At 44.9% G+C, this 13,812-nt stretch overlaps 1 protein-coding gene across 1 annotated transcript in view; it reads left to right on the top strand.

Annotated features, from left to right (window-relative positions):
* Positions 1-7,793, top strand: part of LOC119332186 (disease resistance protein PIK6-NP-like) — a 30,416-nt gene extending 22,623 nt beyond the window's left edge. Inside the window, exon 5 of the transcript XR_005160847.1 lies at positions 7,602-7,793. The gene's annotated coding sequence lies outside the window, so the exon portion shown is untranslated. The remainder of the gene's footprint in view (positions 1-7,601) is intronic.
* Positions 7,794-13,812: the final 6,019 nt, after the last annotated feature.

Here is a 13,812-nt window from a genome sequence, read left to right as displayed (position 1 = left end):
CAGTGCCACAAGTATGTGGGACTATCACTATCAATCTTACATCTTTTGGTACTTACACTATGAATATGTGTAGCATTACGCTCGAGATTCATAAAGAATAAACCATTCACCATCGGAGCATGACCATAAAACATATCTCTCATATAAATAGAACAACCATTATTCTCGGATTTAAATGAGTAGCCATCTCGAATTAAACGAGATCCTGATACAATGTTCATGCTCAAACTTGGCACAAAATAACAATTATTGAGGTTCAAAACTAATCCCGTAGGTAAATGTAGAGGTAGCGTGCCGACGGCGATCACATCGACCTTGGAACCATTCCCGACGCGCATCGTCACCTCGTCCTTCGCCAGTCTCCGTTTATTCCGCAGCTCCTTTGGTTTTGCCGGCCTTCTTGTCTGCTAAGTATTTGGGGCAGTTCCGCTTCCAGTGACCACTTTCCTTGCAATAAAAACACTCAGTCTCGGGCTTGGGTCCATTCTTTGGCTTCTTCCCGGCAGCTTGCTTGCTGGGCGCGGCAACTACCTTGCCGTCCTTCTTGAAGTTCTTTTTACCCTTGCCCTTCTTGAACTTAGTGGTTTTATTGATCATCAACACTTGATGTTCCTTTCTGACTTCTACCTCTGCTGATTTCAGCATAGCAAATACTTCAGGAATGGTCTTTTCCATCCCCTGCATATTGAAGTTCATCACAAAGCTCTTGTAGCTTGGTGGAAGCGACTGGAGGATTCTGTCAATGACCGCATCATCCGGGAGATTAACTCCCAGCTGAGTCAAGCGGTTATGCAACCCAGACATAGTGAGTATGTGCTCACTGACAGAACTGTTTTCCTCCATCTTACAGCTGAAGAATTTGTCGGAGACTTCATATCTCTCGACCCGGGCATGAGCTTGGAAAACCATTTTCAGCTCTTCGAACATCTCATATGCTCCATGTCTCTCAAAACGCTTTTGGAGCCCCGGCTCTAGGCTGTAAACATGCCGCACTGAACGAGGGAGTAGTCATCGGAACGTGCCTGCCAAGCGTTCATAACGTCTTGTTCCGCAGGGAGAACGGGTGCGTCACCAAGCGGTGCTTGTAGGACATAATCTTTCTTGGCAGCTATGAGGATGATCCTCAGGTTCCGGACCCAGTCCGTATAGTTGCTGCCATCGTCTTTCAGCTTGGTTTTCTCTAGGAACGCGTTGAAGTTGAGGACTACGTTGGCCATTTGATCTACAAGACATATTGTAAAAATTTAGACTAAGTTCATGATAATTAAGTTCATCTAATCAAATTATAATGAACTCCCACTCAGATTTGACATCCCTTTGGTCATCTAAGTGTTACACGATCCGAGTCGACTAGGCCGTGTCCGATCATCACGTGAGACGGACTAGTCATCGTCGGTGAACATTCTCATGTAGATCGTATCTTCCATACGACTCGTGTTCGACCTTTCGGTGTCCGTGTTCCGAGGCCATGTCTGTACATGCTAGGCTCGTCAAGTTAACCCTAAGTGTTTTCGCTGTGTAAAACTGTCTTACACCCGTTGTATGTGAACGTAAGAATCTATCACACCCGATCATCACGTGGTGCTTCGAAACGACGAACTGTAGCAACGGTGCACAGTTAGGGGAGAACACTTCTTGAAATTTTGTAAGGGATCATCTTATTTACTACCGTCGTTCTAAGTAAACAAGATGCATAAAACATAATAAACATCACATGCAATTATATAAAGTAGTGACATGATATGGCCAATATCATATAGCTCCTTTGATCTTCATCTTCGGGGCTCCATGATCATCTTGTCACCGGCATGACACCATGATCTCCATCATCATGATCTCCATCATCGTGTCTTCATGAAGTTGTCACGCCAACGACTACTTCTACTTCTATGACTAACGCGTTTAGTAATAAAGTAAAGTAGTTTACATGGCGTTCTTTAATGACACGCGGGTCATACAAAAAATAAAGACAACTCCTATGGCTCCTGCCGGTTGTCATACTCATCGACATGCAAGTCGTGATTCCTATTACAATAGCATGAACATCTCATACATGACATATAGATCATTCATCATTCATCACAACTTTGGCCATATCATATCACAAAGCACTTGCTGCAAAAACAAGTTAGACGTCCTCTAATTGTTGTTTGCAAGTTTTACATGGCTGAAGTAGGGTTCTAGCAAGAACGTTTTCTTACCTACGTGAAACCACAACGTGATTTGTCAACTTCTATTTACCCTTCATAAGGACCCTTTTCATCGAATCCGCTTCAACTAAAGTAGGAGAGACAGACACCCGCCAGCCACCTTATGCAACTTGTGCATGTTAGTCGGTGGAACCGGTCTCACGTAAGCGTACGTGTAAGGTTGGTCCGGGCCGCTTCATCCCACAATACCGCTGAAGCAAGATAAGACTAGTAGCGGCAAGAAAGTTGACAAATCTACGCCCACAACCAATTGTGTTCTACTCGTGCAAGAAGAACTACGCATAGACCTAGCTCATGATGCCACTGTTGGGGAACGTTGCAGAAAACAAAATTTTTCCTACTCGTTTCACCAAGATCATCTAGGAGTTCATCTAGCAACGAGTGAATAGATGCATCTACATACCTTGTAGATCGCGAGCGGAAGCGTTCAAAGAACGGGGATGATGTAGTCGAACACGACGTGATTCGAATCACCGGAGATCCTAGCACCGAACGGACGGCACCTCCGCGTTCAACACACGTACGGAACAGCCACGTCTCCTCCTTCTTGATCCAGCAAGGGTGGGAGGAGAGGTTGAGGGAGATGGCACCAGCAGCAGCACGACGGCGTGGTGTTGATGGAGCTGCAGTACTCCGGCAGAGCTTCGCTAAGCTATGAGGAGGTGGAGGAGGTGTTGGGAGGGAGAAGGAGGCAACCAAAGGCCAAGGACTCAAGGTATGAAGTCCCTCCTCTCCCCCACTATATATAGGGGTGCCAAGGGGGGTGGCCGGCCCTAGGAGATCCAATCTCCTAGGGGGTGCGGCGGCCAAGGGGGGTTTCCCTCCCCCCCAAGGCACCTAGGAGGTGCCTTCCACTAGTAGGACTCCTCCCCCTTGGAAACCCTAGGCGCATGGGCCTAGTGGGGCTGGTGCCCTTGGCCCATGTAGGCCAAGGCGCACCCCCTACAGCCCATGTGGCCCCCGGGGATGGGTGGCCCCACCCGGTGGGCCCCCGGGACCCCTCCGGTGGTCCCGGTACAATACCGATAACCCCGAAACTTGTCCCGATGCCCGAAACAGGACTTCCCATATATAAATCTTTACCTCCGGACCATTCCGGAACTCCTCGTGACGTCCGGGATCTCATCCGGGACTCCGAACAACATTCGGGTTACTGCATATACATATCCCTACAACCCTAGCGTAACTGAACCTTAAGTGTGTAGACCCTACGGGTTCGGGAGACATGTAGACATGACCGAGATCGCTCTCCGGTCAATAACCAACAGCGGGATCTGGATACCCATGTTGGCTCCCACACGCTCCACGATGATCTCATCGGATGAACCACGATGTCGAGGATTTAATCAATCCCGTATGCAATTCCCTTTGTCAATCGATATGTTACTTGCCCGAGATTCGATCGTCGGTATCCCAATACCTCGTTCAATCTTGTTACCGGCAAGTCACTTTACTCGTACCGTAATGCATGATCCCGTGACCAAACACTTGGTCACTTTGAGCTCATTATGATGATGCATTACTGAGTGGGCCCAGTGATATCTCTCCGTCATACGGAGTGACAAATCCCAGTCTCGATCCATATAAAACAATAGATACTTTCGGAGATACCTGTAGTGCACCTTTATAGTCACCCAGTTACGTTGTGACGTTTGATACACCCAAAGCACTCCTACGGTATCCAGGAGTTATACGATCTCATGGTCGAAGGAAGAGATACTTTGACATTGCAAAAACTCTAGCAAACGAACTATACGATCTTGTGCTATGTTTAGGATTGGGTCTTGTCCATCACATCATTATCCTAATGATGTGATCCCGTTATCAATGACATCCAATGTCCATAGCCAGGAAACCATGACTATCTATTGATCAACGAGCTAGTCAACTAGAGGCTTACTAGGGACATGTTGGTGTCTGTTATTCACACATGTATTACGATTTCCGGATAACACAATTATAGCATGAATAAAGACAATTATCATGAACAAAGAAATATAATAATAATGCTTTTATTATTGCCTCTAGGGCATATTTCCAACAGGGGATAGGGTTCCTCTTCCCGGCAGTAGCAGCACGTCCCTGGCCGTGGACGCCCGGTGTTTCTCTTCAGCGGCCGACGACTCCTGCTCCTCGTCGTTCTGCGGCCTCTCTTGATGTCCTTGCTGCTCGTCCTTCAGTGGCTCCTCCCGGTGGCTTTCCCGTTGTTTTTCAGGTGTCCTAGGTTGCTTCGGTGTGTCAGATGAGGTGTGCTCATGTCCTAGGAGGATGTGCTCTGTGACTGTTCCAGGACTCGAGGACGGCATCTCTCCTGCTCTAGGGTGAGCGTCTCTCATGTCCGTCGGCGGCGCCTTTCGATCCAAGGCGAGAGGGAAGGGTCCCTCTATGGCGAGAGCAAAGGAAGATGCTTGATTTCCTCCAACCTTGGACTCGATCATGTCCACAACTCCACTCTGTTTCTGCATGTCCTCGTTGTGCTCATGCTGCTCGCAATTCTCGGTTCTTGTTTGCTGTGGTCGGCGGCGTGTACTAGCTTGGGCTTTTGTTTTGAGCTAGTTTTCGGCGTTGAGTTGTAAGCTTCCTAGGGTGCTCCCTTGTATCGTTCGGCCGTTGTGCTTGTTCCTGTGTTGTAATTCCTGGCCGGTTGATGGCTTTGTTAATTCAAAGCCGGGCTCATCGCGAGCCTTCGTTCTAAAAAAAACACATGAAAAATTATTGGACCAAAACAAACATGCCGTCTAGCGTCAAGTAATCTCCTCAGATGTAAAAAGAAACACCATGCTATTTAGTATTTACCACCTAACTCGCATCAAGGGATCTCCTCAGATGTAAAGCATCCTTTCTTGAACAACATTGTACAGCATATGCAGTCTAGAATTCATATGGAATTTTAATTTGGTAAATTTGAATAAGCAGATGAAAAGCAAGTTATGCACTTGTAATACCAAATCCAAATTTGAATGGCCCATCAAATATACAGTTTCAGATTGAACTATACTGTTTTGAGACACTTCCCTGAATATTACTGGTACAATACATCATTCATTTTCACTTTATTTCTGTAGAAATTTGGGGCTGCCATTCTACTGATTCTAATTGCAGAGCATCGTTTCTTTTCAATTCATTCTTCCTAGATGCCCACCCCTGCTTACTGTAATATCCATCGGCACAAATAAATAAACGATACAAAAAAAATCAACAGTAACATCAGTGATTGCAAATAACACGTGAGAGAACAGAGCATGGGAGAGGGAGGCCAAGATCGTCGAGAGAAAGTTACTTGAACTTGCGTGTTTTGTACTACTACACAGGAACAGGGTACAATGCCGAATCAGGCCAAGCTGAAGGTGCGGGCGGCAGAGGTGTCGCACTACGTCGCTGCTTCCTGGGGACCCGTCACTGCGAAGGAGGAACGCCAGTCTGATAGATGAGGAGGGTGTGGTGCCAGATTCCTCCGTCGTTGTCGACGTTGCCATCGCCTCTGACATCATGGCAGAGCCCCAGGTATGTAGCCGCCAGCATCGTCAGGTTTCGGAGGGCTGAGAGACCAACAAGGGAGGAAGAAAATGAGGCGAAGGACAATCTCAGGTGGATAGGGCTTGCCTGGTACAAGGTGCCAGTTCAAGAGAAACTGGCGGACGGGAGATGTCGTAACACCTCAGTTACAGGGATATCATCGCGGCAGCGACCGGACCTAGGGTAGACACCGCCGGATAGGTAGCGACCCGTGAGAGGAGGAATCTGTGCAGCGTCGCTTGCTTCGCCTTCCCTAAAAGGCCGAGGTTGGCCCAGAGAACGCCAATTTTGTTACCGGAGCGGCGGCCCATTCCCATTCGCGTAAACTGTTGCGCTCAGAGATTGATCCAACGGCCAAAAACTGATACCACTATAGATCCGACGACCAAAAACACTGATGGCCTTAGAGGGATGGAAGAGTGCTCGGTTGTAATGTGAACATAGATGATACTGAATATTGCTTGTTCTTTGTATTATTATTGTGTAATTTGTGTTGCTATCATCTTATCCTAGCAAGTAGTAAATTACCTTTTCATGAAATCATGCCTTGTCTTCGTCATAAATGATTTGCCAAAAAATATGCAATGCTTGCACAAGTGCTATGTTATCATGATAAGTGCATTCCCTTATCTTTTCACCTTAAATAATCAGAGTTCATATTTACCATGGAATTTGAGGTCTCCTAATTTAATTTGGACATGAGAGAATTAGCACACATTGACCCAACTTAGTGTTGGAATTTTGCTAGTAGGCCTTTGGCCCAAAGCCCAACTAAAATTCTGAAATTCTCTTGGCCCATTCATGCACACATGTGAGTGGAGTGAGTGAGGCTAAAGTTTAGTCCCACCTTGGAAGTTGAGAGAGAGTTGCACCTCTTTATAAGGTGAGCTCTTCTACCACTTGTATGAGCATGAGAAGAGGAGACCTACACGCGCGCTCCTCCTCCTCGCTCGCCACGCCTCGCCTCGCCTCGCCTCGCCTCGTCACGATGCGCCGCGGGTTGCGGGATTGAGCCGAGGACAGAGCTATGCACGTTGTCTATATTTTTGCTGCATGGGAAAATTAATGAGTCATTAATTAATAATTAACAGATGCGTTAATTACTGAACCGTTTCCGATTCTTTTGGATCGTGATGACTCGGACGTGGGGTTTACTCCCACGATCTATCCGGCCTGCAATATATAGTCAGGCAGACGTCTACCCTAGCCGCCGCTTCGTATGGTTTCTCATCACCGTTCCAGATCATTGCGCCGCCAAGCTAGTCTTCTCCACCCCTCCTTCCGGCGTGCACCGCGAGAAAGGACAGCAGGCCTCCGGAACCCCGCCTCTCGTGATCCTGTATGGGAGAGGGGCGATCAGGTTTTTGGGGAGCGCACTCGCGCGACTGCTGGCAGCGACGACTTCGCGAACGACGACTTCTTCCCCGACCTCGGCAACCTCATCCTCGACGATATGGGCGACAACATCAACGCCGGCGGTGCTGCACCCGCTGCACCGTATGTGATTCTATCCTTCCTGTTCGAGATCGTGGTAGAATTCATGTTTCTAGTATGTGCCCTAGATGTGATATGTTTATCTGCTATGCTAGTTCGCATGATTAGTTTAATCTCTGCTGCTGTGGTCATGATTTATATTCTGTTTATTCGGATTAAATCTCATAGTAATTTGCTCATATTTCCAACACTTAGAGCCAGTATCATATATTTCACCTCAATCTCTCAGTAGTTCTCGTATGCGTTAATCTCTGTACGCTGGGATGGGCAATTTCATTGCTCCATTCTCCTAATGAATATGTGGGTGTCAGATATGACTGCTTTGCCAATGTTTTTTTTATTAATAATTGTTACCAAAGCTGTTGGTCCATTCTTCTGTAGGTTGTCGGTGCAAATGGTGCTGAGCAAACTGTTGTTAGCGGGTCGATGGAAGTGCTGAAACCCTGTTGGGCAGTTGCCATGTCTGGTGTGCCGGTGCGGGAGCAGCTTTTTAATGTTTCAATCTGCCACTACAACCATCTCAATCTGTTCCATCATGGCGACTTTTCAAGAAGTTTTGGGAGGACATTTGATCCATCTAACTTAGAGGTGGCGGCACCAATTCTGCTGGAGAGAAGTCATGGCAATATCATCTTTCTAACAAGCCGGGGAGAGGTCGGTGTATTTCTTTAGCGGTTTTGGACGCATCAAGTCGACGGCACTAGCTTGAAATAATGAGCAGCGGTTTATTTCCAATACCCTGACTTGTTTGTCTATCATCGTAGGTGAGCTTATACTCTTCAGGCCTACTTGATCACGATGCGACATGGAGGTGGCAACTATCGACAGGCGCAACATGGTCCAACCTTCCATCTCCATCAGGGATGACAGAGAATGCTGTCATCCCCACTCACAAAGCCTTCTCTCTGCACGCCTATGACCCAAAGCAGGTGATCATCGCGGGCGGCGACCAGGAGGCCGTGGTGATCTCTCCTTCTGGTGTCCTACTGGCGTCCAGCGACCTCCCCGCGCCGCTGACTCATGCATTAATTCTCAAGGATTTCTCTGGCGATGGGCTGACTGATTTCATCCTGGTGACATCCGGGGGAGTGTGTGGATTTGTGCAGATGAGGCGGCCCGGGGCGCTCTTCTTCGGCACACTTGTTGGCTTCTTGATCGTTGCGATCGGGGTGATACTTGTTTCTCTGCACCTCAACTCGTCGAACAATGGTAAACCAAGGTCTTCTTCGACCGACTACAGGTGACTACGATGGCGGTATTCTGCTGAGATGATCTTGCGAACATCCCCGGCACGCAGTGAGAAGTTGTTATAGTGTTGAAGCTAGATTTAGCTTGCTGGAGGTGTTTAGCTTGTGTCTTGTAAGTATTTGGGTTGGTGAACTTTTGTTGTTCTTCCATATAATCCTTCGTTAGCATTAAATCTCAAGTGTATAAACCTGAAGACCCAGCAAGATAAAACACACCTGAAGCTCTCGAGTGTATATGCTCAGGCTGAAGCGTGTCTCTGAGGCCAAGGTTAAGGCAGAGAACAGTGATAGTATTTAATTTGAACTTACATCCAAATTAATTAATCCATGAACAAATTTCTTCTAACTAAAAGCCATCAGTTATTGGGCCACTTAGCCGAGGCGTGCCATCGATTTCAAATTTGTATACATGCACAAATTTGCGAGTAAAGCTATTGATAAAATTCTAGGGAATCTTCTGCCATGAAAGAAATGAGAATTTCACATTCCTTCTCGCTGATTACTGACACATGTTTCAGGATTCGTGCAAAGAAAGTTTTGGAAAGCATAGAAGAGAAATAAATAGAACACCATACTTTACACAGGCAAGGAGATACTAAGAGCCTGTTTGGCCCATTGGTTGATGACTAAACATTGCCACAACTAAAATAATACAACTGCGTAGCTACCACAGAAAGTGTAGTGAACAAAACGAAGGCATGGAGGCTGATTACAACCAAATTCGATTATTGGATTAGCCTGAGATGATAACCTCATAATTTTTATTCACTCCTGTAGCTTGCTGATGGCATTGCCTCCGGAGGAAGAGCAGGACTCACCCACGCAGCCCTGGCTAACCTGTAAAATTTTAGTCACATAATGTAAGCGCGGTTATTATACATAAGTGAGCAACAGATCAGTTAACTAGGTATGCATACGTGCTGTACACAGAAACATTTTCTCTCAAAATTTCGAATTCGCATGGGATTCGTACCTGAAGATTGATTATAGAGCACAGTTAGCTCGCCTCCTGAAACAGATATAGGAAGTCATCAGTAATATACGTCTACAGAATGCAGTAACTAGTGAAATTTATATCCTTGCGAATAAAAAACCATAGTGGAAACATGTGCACAAGCTAAGAAAAATAGTAATGATAAATCTAAAACCTTCAGGCCTCCTTTGATTTGGAGGAATTTCATAGGAATTCTAAAGGATAGGATTCTTATAGGATTTTTTCCTTTAGAGCCCTTTGGTTCATAGGAATGGATTCCTATTCCTACATAGGATTGGTTCCTATCCTCCACATTTCATAGGAAATAAAAATGAGCCTAGACTCAATGGAAAAATTTCTTTGGTGTCAACCAAATGACATCTTGTTTCCTATTCCTACTCATAGGATTTGAGATACATGTCATCTCATTTCCTACAAGATTCATATTCCTACGATAATCCTATCCTATGAACCAAAAGAGGCCTCAAAGTGCACGCGCACTATTTCGTAGGAACGGGCGGCCGGCTCACATGTATGTTTTTTCGTCAGCTAGTGGATATTATTGTTAGCATTAAATATGTACAGATTGGTCTGGGAAACAGATTCATACACATTTATTTTGGCCTCTTAAATTTTTAAAAAGTCATATCTCTTAAACTACACGTCGGAATTCAGATCCGTTTTCATCGTTGGATTCACCGCGACGAGATCTTCGAAACTAGATCCCGTATGGGTATGTTTTAATGAATTTTTTTGATGCGAACTTTGATGCTATATGATGCAACTAAAGTACTGCATTGTGCAACTTTAGTATTATATGGTACAACTTTTTTTTAAACCAAATTTGGAGCTAAATGATATAACTTCATATGAGGTTGCAACCTACCAACCATAACAATTTGATGTGCAACTAGTTTATTACCCCGACCAACTATATAGTACGTAGTGGATTGCAAGTTTTGTCCCTACTTTTAATGTACTCTAGTTGCACACACATTGATATTTAGTTGGTAGAAGGACTAGTTGCACACACATATGCTCAGTTGGCTTGTAATTTAGTCTAGTTGCACACATACTGATGTTTAGTTGGCAGGACACTAGTTGCACAGACATATGCGCAATTGACGTGGCAATGTAGTCTAGTCGCACACACATTGATGTTTAGTTGGCAGAATTATTGACACACATATATGCTTAGTTGGCGCGGCAATGTAGTCTAGTTGCACACATATTGTTGTTTAGTTGGTATAAGGACTATTGTCATACACCTATGCTCAGTTGGCGCGGTATGTAGTCTAGTTGCACATATATTGATGTTTAGTTGGCAGGAAGATTAGTTTGTCGAAACATTCTCATGTGGGATATACTTTTGAAGAGCACATCATGAAGGCTTCAATGGTGAAAACAGATTTGAATTTCGACACACAGATTAAAAGTTATGCCTTTTTAAAATTTTAAAATCATAAAATAAATGCAAACACACACATGCACATGCATATGCATGCACAGAAGAAGATGCATATGCTAGCATTTAATACATAGTAGGAAAAAGGACTACTAGATGACTATTTTAATTAAAAAGGGAGACAAAAAATTACCTAAAATGACGGGCCACTGGCTAAGCATCCCGGGCGGCCGTGCGCCCGCTAAATGCGTCCAATGATAAATTGTCGAATTGTTTCCTGATATCCAATGGTCTGAAATTTAAAATTTCCAAAATACAAACAAAAGTTTTAACGGTCTGTCAAAACTGATTTCAGAATGAACGAGATGGGGTATAATGTTTTCAGAAACTTAGTCCAGAACCCTGTTGTCATCAGTAAAACAATAAAGAAAAATATCAGTACCTCCAGCGGCGGAGCCACCGTATAAGCGTTGGGTTCAAGTGAACCCAACGGAATTTGCCTCATACGTGTGTGTGTGTTGGAGTAATTATGCATCTATGGGATGCCATTAGCAGAAACAGATTACATCTAGATCACTTAATAAACATGAACAGAGAGGGTTTAGAGATCCTTTACACGTCACGGGAGTCGACATGATCGCCTGCTCGGTGCAGGCGTGATGCAGGGGTGATGTAGTCGAAGCAGAGGTTCTCCTCGATGTCCTGATTCCTTCAGGACGCCACCGGGACTGGCCAGGGACGGCAGTGGCGGCTGGAGTAGGTCTTCCCGTCGCTGCAGCGCTCCCCCTGATCGGATGGGGTGAGAGAATATCGGGAGGGGAGTGAAACCGTACGAGAATTGTGATCGCGCAGGCTGCCAACCCTCTCCCGTACCCCCTTTTATCTAGCGCTGGTGACAGGGGACCTAAACCATCAGTTGGTTTGGGTGCCCCCGATCAGGGCGCCTTAGTTGGGATAAAAAGCCCACGTACGTTGGTGCGTGGGGCCTTTTCATTATCATTATCTTTTCCCTTTTTTTCTGTTAGACTAATAGATCTAACTGGCCTGTTAAGCCGTCAGATCAAAACCAACATTCTCCCCCTTGATCGTTAGGCTTAACTTTATTTGCCCATTCTACATAGGAATGATGTACCAAAGTGAGGTGTTACAACAACTCAAAACGCCATAGAACCTCAACATTTATAGCACACCCGCCTATTTCAAAATGGAAAACATTTTGGTAATTGGGGAGTGGTTTATATAAATGGTCCTCTTATTCCAGAATCACAAGGCTTCCAGTAATCCCATGCCGGCAACATGCTCACGAAAAATACTGGGTGGTAAGCCTTTTGTTAGCAAATCCGCAAGCATATGCTTCGTTCTTATATGTTTAACGTCAATTGTTTGATCCTGGATTCTATCTTTCACAACACGATACTTTATGTCAATGTGTCTGGCAGCACTACTTGACCTGTTGTTACTCGTATAGCAAACTGCGGGTTCATTATCACAGTACAATAAAATTGGTTTAGATATGCTGTCAACCACTTTAAGTCCGGGAATAAAATTCTTCAGCCATACAGCCTGCCCGGTGGCCTCATAACATGCTACAAATTCTGCTTGCATCGTAGATCCAACAGTTAACGTTTGTTTGGAGCTTTTCCACGATATAGCTCCTCCCGCGAGTGTGAATATATAACCTGACGTGGATCTCTTACTATCCACACACCCGGCAAAATCAGAGTCTGAATAACCAACAATTTCTAGGTTATCAGTTTTTTATATGTAAGCATGAAATCCTTAGTCCCTTGCATATAACGCAAGACTTTCTTTGCGGCCTTCCAGTGGTCCGGTCCTAAATTTGATTGGTATCTGCCAAGCATCCCGGTTATAAAACATAAATCTGGGCGCGTACACACTTGAGCATACATGATACTTTCGACAGCTGAAGCATAAGGAACCGACTTCATCTGATCAGCTTCACACTGGTTCCTCGGACATTGAAATGTCCCAAACTTATCGCCCTTAACTATAGGAGCAGGTGAGGGTGAGCAGTTATGCATATTGAATTTTTTCAGTACTCTCTCAAAGTATGCGTTTTGAGATAGTCCTAACGTTTCTCTGGACCTATCTCGGTGAATCTCGATGCCGAGGCCATACGAGGCTTCACCAAGATCTTTCATATCAAAACTGGATGATAGAAAATTCTTGGTCTCATGCAGCGTATCCTTATCGCTACATGCCAACAATATGTCATCAACGTATAGGACTAAAAATGTGAACCTACTACCTTTAAACTTAATGTATATGCAGTTGTCCACAACGTTTTCGGTGAAACCAAAAGTTTTGATAATTTTATCAAACTTGAGGTACCACTCTCTTGAAGCTTGCTTCAAGCCATAAATTGATTTTTTAGACGACATGCTAAATGTTCCTTCCCTTCCACAACAAAACCTTCCGGCTGAGCCATGTAAACGTTTTCTTTCAGGTCACCATTTAGAAATGCCGTTTTAACATCCATTTGGTGTAGTTCTAGGTCGTAATGAGCTACTAATGCCATAATGATTCTTAAAGAATCCTTGGTTGACACAGGAGAAAAGGTTTGCTTATAGTCAATTCCTTCTCTCTGCGTATACCCTTTTGCCACTAGCCTTGCCTTGAACCGTTCGACATTCCCTTTGGAATCATACTTGGTTTTGTAGACCCACTTGCAGCCTACTTTCTTAGCTCCATCGGGAACTTCTTCTAAGTCCCGAACGTCGTTTGAGCCCATAGAATTTAACTCGTCTTCCATGGCAACCAACCACTTGGACGAATTTTTGCTTTTAATGGCTTCCTTAAAAGAGGTTGGATCCTCCACCTTTACCAGATCATTCATATCCTCAATCATGTATGTGATATAATCATCTGATATGGCTTTCTTTCTCTCACGACGTGGCCTACCCACAGGAGGAGGTGGTGGAGGAGCATCATTGTTCTGAGGGTCAT

Source organism: Triticum dicoccoides, chromosome 7A (genome assembly GCF_002162155.2).
Source record: "Triticum dicoccoides isolate Atlit2015 ecotype Zavitan chromosome 7A, WEW_v2.0, whole genome shotgun sequence".
In the NCBI taxonomy this organism is placed as follows: domain Eukaryota; kingdom Viridiplantae; phylum Streptophyta; class Magnoliopsida; order Poales; family Poaceae; genus Triticum; species Triticum dicoccoides.
This window is presented reverse-complemented; position numbering and strand designations above follow the sequence as displayed.